Here is a 6,283-nt window from a genome sequence, read left to right as displayed (position 1 = left end):
TTGGTTACTGTTGTCTCTTTGGGCAGGTATGCCTTTTGTGGATGACTAGGAGATTGCAAGATGTGGTTCTTGAAAGAGAACTTCTCCTTTTTATCCTTGATCGTGAAATAGATCTTAGCACTGTCCATGTAGATGATGGCTTTTGCAGTGCTCTAGAAAGGTCGGCCTAAGATGATGGGTGCCCTTTCATCTCCACCTATTTCTAAAACCACAAAGTCTACTGGAACATATGGTTGTCCCACTCGAACAATGGTATCTTCAAGAACTCCCTTGGGGTAGCAGAGTGACTAATCTGCAAGCTGTAAACGCATATTTGTGTACAACATCCCCTAAAATTTTCTCATAGATTACCTTAGGCATGATGTTGACACTTGCTCCGAAGTCACAGATAGCTTCTTGGAAAATATGAGGTCCAATGGCGATAGGGATGACAGGTCTCCCTGCATCACCTTTCTTGTCAGGCAAGGTGTAATCTATCCACCTTCCCATCAATGGCTCCATGTAGTAATAAGTTGCATTGTGAATATCGATAAGATTTATAGTTTCTAGATCTTCCGACTGTCCCAGAATCTTACCTTTGTTGGATGGAGGAACAGCAGCCGCCAGCTGGGCTATTTGTGATTCTATTATTTTATTAAAGCTATGCTAGTTTTTAATGGTAGAAGCAAAGCTATCCATTCTATTACTTATATTTTCTAGAATTTTATCATTGGTACCTACCTTCTTAGATAATCCTTCCATAAGTCTAGATTGGCCAACAATTAATTCTCTCAAGGGTGGTTGATTGAAGTTATTATAATTATTACCTTGAGGGCTACCTTGGTAGTTTAGCCTTTGTTGTTGGTTCCATCCTTGATTCTGTTGAGGACGATAGTAGTAGTTGTTGACAAAGTTCACATCCTCTTGGGTTTTAGGACAGCTATTCCCTAAATGGCCAGTGTTTCCACATACTTCACATGTCATGCGAGAATCATGAATGTGTATGACTTCTTGCTTCTCATTAGCTCAGTCTTCGAGCTTCTTCATCAGTAGGTCCATCTTGGCAGATAGCATGTCTACCTCCTTGAGTTGATGCATACCTCTGCCTCTCTTGTAGTTCTAAACATGTTCTTCATTCCAGCCTTCGTTGGAGGCCATCTACTCCACAATAGTGGTCACAATTGGAAGTGTAAGTGACAAGAATGCACCTCCAGCAGCAGCATCCATGGTCTCATGGGTATTGTTGGTCAACCCATGGTAGAACATCTACATGAATAGTCAATTCTCCATCCCATGATAAGGACATTCTGATATATAGTCTTGAAAGTGTTCCCATGCCTCAGGGACAGATTCATCATGTTGCTGTTGAAAACTTGAAATTCTCCCATGCAGAGCATTGGTCTTGCCTATGGGAAACAACTTTGCTAGGAAGGTAGTGGAGTAGTTATCTCATGTAGTGTTTCTATCTTTGTTGGTGTAGAACCATTGCTTTGCCTTCCCCAAAAGTGAAAAATGGAAAGAGGCGAAGTAGTATGGCGTCCTTGGTTACTCCCTTGATCATGAAAGTGCTGTAGATCTCTAGAAAGTGCTGGAGATGTGCACTCGCATCTTCATGTGCCTTTCCACAAAATTGGCTCGCCTGCACCATGTTGATGAGAGCTGGCTTGAGCTTGAATCCATTGTCTCCCACATTGACTATGGGTCTAGTTTGGATGTTGGCAGTGGTTGGAGCAGAGAATTTGTGGAGAGTCCAGTCAGCCATGGCTTCAAATTCTGGTGTTAAGCTTCGCCTTATATGGTTGTCTTCCAACTCTAAAGCTAAAACTTTTTTGAGTTTAGCCTTAGTCCTCTTAAGTAGTGCATCTGGATTGTCAATGTAGTTTGTCGGAAGGTTAAAATCGGTCATACATTACCCTGCATAAGATACAAAAGTAGACAAAACAAGGGTAAGCCTATTTGAGCATAGGTCAATGGTTATTTTAATCACATCAATAAGTATAAGTTTATCAATACTTCCTTTGTCTAGCTACATTCCCCGACAATGGCGCTAGAAATGCCTATTGGTATTTATTAACTTGTCACTTGTTTTAATAGCCACCTATTAATTACCTACATCTCCTAACATTACTTTACTAGGTTGTCATTCCTAGTGATGGTGCCAGAGATGCTTGTTGGTGCTGCCTAGCATCACTACTAGAATGATACTAAGTAGTTCTTCATCATCTTATGCGACTAGAAAGAATATATAGATATGAATGAAAAAGGATCTACAAGCGCACAGATAATGTATCATTGTAGCACTTCACCCGAGAGTATTCCAGGTATCGTTATTTATATTTTTACCACAGGGAAGGTCTAGCATGGACAAGTATTGATAACTTATACTATTAATGGAGAAGTAAACCATAACCAATATTCTACTCATAACAGGGGTAAGTCATAGGATAAGATATACATAATAAGTATTGATCAATGATAATGATAAATCACTCAGAGTACTCCTTTTTATGGCAATAGCATGGTCAGGTACAATATTAGAGGAATAATTCCTAAGTCATCCTTAATTACAAGTCAAAGCATATATTGATTAGTGCAATTACACCAAGTAATCATGGCTAAGATCATCTTCATATCTACACATAAGGGATATTACTAGGGAAGAGTAAGAACAGAGCTTATCTTCCTTCGTAATAAGATCCTACGTGCTACCTACATCGGGGAGTGGACTACAAAGGACTCAATCGGAGTGTCACGTCCGCGATCTACCACATCACCTAGTATATAGGATGTGTTCGTAGGTAAACAATGTATAAGCACCATGCTTACATAATGTCGACCACCCACCCATGGTACCTTAGCGTGAGTGCTATACGAACTTATGCATGAACATGATAATCCAACTATACTAAGCATATAATCAAAGTAGACGATGAACATTATAACGAAGAACATGAATAAGATGAATACTAATGTTGTCATAACAATTGTAGCAAGCATATAAAAATAATGGAGATACAAAAGAGAGAGGAGGTACAAAGATTATACCGAACCACGCTTTTGACACGATCGGAAATCCAAGTGAAGCCTGCTTGCCTCCCCGTAGACCTAGCCTAACTAGTATAATGCCCGTGCTAACGCAATGGCGGCATTTCAGGGATGCACACGACAACAACCAAACAACTATATTTTTTTTCCAAGAAGCAACCAAAGTGGTAGGAAGCTGAGTAAAGCACCAATTTTTTTCATGTAAAAGAAAAATTACAAGGTTGCAATTGAACAATTAGGACAGCTTTCCTGACATCATGAACCATTAGTTCTTGTGGCATGCTGGATGACTTTAGAGTAGAATAACAGGGAATCACATCACAGACATACAAATGCACATGTCTCAAGAACACGTCAAAACTACACTAAACATTTGATGATTTTTTGATAATTCCTAGCAACTAGTTCAGCCTTCAACATTGTCTCCCTGGTAGATCAGCTGTCTTCCATCGATTCTGTCGATGGAGACAACGACCAAGCTTATTTGTTGTCACCTGTCTACTGTATGGTTCTTGGAGCTGCAGGCAAATGGACATAGTTCAGAACCATACAAGAAGTATTATAGCTAAATGAAACAATTCACCAAATTATAGATTCCAAACTGAAGTTTCAGATTCAGGCACGAAGACAGGAACTATTAGCTGCAATATATAATCATCTAATTATTCTATTTTTTTGTGCTCTGTTATCAGCCAAGAGAAATGATCTATGCATACAAGCTACAATCCGTTTGCGGCCAGGATATAGTTGCACCTAATAGGGATGACTTTGCCTAACTTCATGTCTCATTTTTGCAATATAAATACAGGATAGATCCGAAAGGAAACAAATCATACCCCTAAATTAATGAGCCTACAATATCATAACAAAGTCACCAATGACCACATGAACTGGAATGTCAAACTAAGCAGGTAAGCTACTTTACCACAGATTCTGGAAAGTCAGAAGCATGATACCTTTTGATACTGGATGGATGTGGTCTAGTGCGGATTTCCACGAGAGCAAAAAATGAAAAGATAGAAATGCTCATCGCCAAGTAACTGGTGTGATTAGCTTGGACAATTTCTAAAACCTCCTACATCCACAATCAGAAGAAAATGGAAACCTTTCTTCATATATTTAAACACCAACTAATAATATTGTGAAACATGTACCACCCAAACATTTAGGTCCAACAAACTAAAAGAGTTAGCACAAAAAGAGGAAGGAAAACTAAGTATCCACCTTGCCTGTTTTCCCCTATCAAAACCAGAGGGTTCAAACCATTTGGACCCGAAGAAATGAATCCATTCTTAGACCACACCAAACTGTTTCCTCTTGCAATCCAAACTGAACCAGTCCATCAATAAGTGCAGCCCATTTGCATCCAAACTAAACTTGACCCAGCAGAAAAATGAAATAAGCAAAATTTTCATTGCACCAGTCACAAATAACTTTTTTTCAAAACTCAATGCCGAAGTGTCAAAAGGCCAGCTAACATATCATTTTGCTTATAATAAAGTGCAATCTAGCAGAAGAGGAACCTCTCACTTTGCTACCAGGAACTATGTCCTCTTCTAGATAGAAAGATGCCAAAAAAGTACTTATTGATTGGATGCCATTAGCTAACAACCATGCTTATGCAATTCACAAACAATTTGCAGCTCTATGTGGCCACGAATATTCAACTGGAGTAAACATTTAATTAGATCATGCTGCTCAACCATGGGTTAACAAAGCAGGTCTACCATCCAGTCAAAGCTTATAGTCTTGTCAAATTCTAGAATATTATGATATTATACACTTTTGTACCAAATATAATATTGTACATTTTTTGTAGGAATAGTACATTTTTTCCTTATTGTTGACCATAAATAGAAGCATTTAGTGGAAAGTGTTGCCCTAAAACTTAAAATGAAGTTTGTTTGTATAGCAATGTAACTCCCTAATGAAAGTTGACTCAATATAGTAACTCGATAATATCTGCTAGGAACCTTTTGACATAAATTTAACCATTAGTAGTAATAAAAATAGGAGACTTTGAACCATGCAGATAAAAGAGCATCGGATAAGAATCAGCATTTCTCTATAATACATGTTGCTACCAGTGTTCTGTTTAGTTTTAGATTTCAGCAGTGTCTAAAACAAGCAGGGAAAATGCATGGACAATTGGACATTATGACAAGAGAGAATTACCAGCTACAAAACCGCTTGACACACCAAGGGCAAGGGATCATTAAACTTAGCAAAAGAATTAAAAGCTGAAGCAAAAATTGCAGTCAATTCCCATCAGATTAAGTAACATGATATAAATATTCATATTCAGGCATCAAGAGAAACCTTTCTATTTTATACATGTTGCCTTGATTCTCTCAGCCGTCTACTTCCTTTTGGGTGCTGGAGGCAAGCGCAGAGCTATAGGGCGCCTCACCGTGACACTAAAATTCATCGTATCACAAGATTCTATTTACCACTAACTATTTGGCTTAATTAAGCAAAAAACCTACTTTTGACTAAAAGAAATCAGTAGCCTAGAAATCACACTAGGAAGAATATTCAATTCATAAGACATGGGAGGATAGATTAGCGAGAGGTGTGAGGCACGACAGGAAAAAAGATACAGCCTGAGGGGGATGCTGCTCTCCTGGATGACTTCGCTGCAATGGCAGGTCCCATAGCTGCTCATCCATTAGGCAGAATGTGTCGATTGCCTGCCTCTGCCCAGGCCAGATCCTTCCCCACACTCTGTCAGAGCAGCCACTGCTGCAACCATCAGTGGAGGTGGTGGCAGGGAGATAGCTCGTGCCTACAATGCAATTAGAGCATAGGACTTCAAAATTTGCACCTAATATACTACTCATCCATACATATCAGGACATCGAGACATAAGAACAATTAGTGATGAAACCTAAATCGAACATGTCATGGAGACCTGAGTCCAATACATCATGAAGAACCAAATTGATTCTGTCTAGATACAAGAGGCCGAGACGGATGTGCCTCGCGTGCGAGGTCCGGCAAGCAGCAACACCACCGCGGTGGAGGAGGGAGCAGGGCCATGGACGGCAACCTCCGACCGTCGGGAGGCCGAGATGGATGGGCGCGGTGGGGGAGGGCGCGTGTCCATGGCCGATGAGCGCCGACCGCCGGCTGATGGGTGACCGACGTAGACGGGCACACGTACCTGTGGCGGCGGCCTATTGGGTTCTGTCGCTGGGATCTAGACAGAGCATGCCAAAGTACTCGAGCAGCGCGGTGAGCACCGCCTGATGAAGCTAGA

General features: G+C 40.3%; 1 non-coding gene across 1 annotated transcript; it reads left to right on the top strand.

The window, feature by feature from the left end:
- The first annotated feature begins 1,267 nt into the window (after positions 1-1,267).
- On the top strand, positions 1,268-1,376 carry LOC136461985 (small nucleolar RNA R71). Its single transcript, XR_010760517.1, has one exon. It is a non-coding gene; the product is annotated as a small nucleolar RNA R71 (small nucleolar RNA).
- The last annotated feature ends 4,907 nt before the right edge of the window (positions 1,377-6,283 follow it).

Source organism: Miscanthus floridulus, chromosome 6 (assembly GCF_019320115.1).
Source record: "Miscanthus floridulus cultivar M001 chromosome 6, ASM1932011v1, whole genome shotgun sequence".
NCBI lineage: Eukaryota > Viridiplantae > Streptophyta > Magnoliopsida > Poales > Poaceae > Miscanthus > Miscanthus floridulus.
This window is presented reverse-complemented; position numbering and strand designations above follow the sequence as displayed.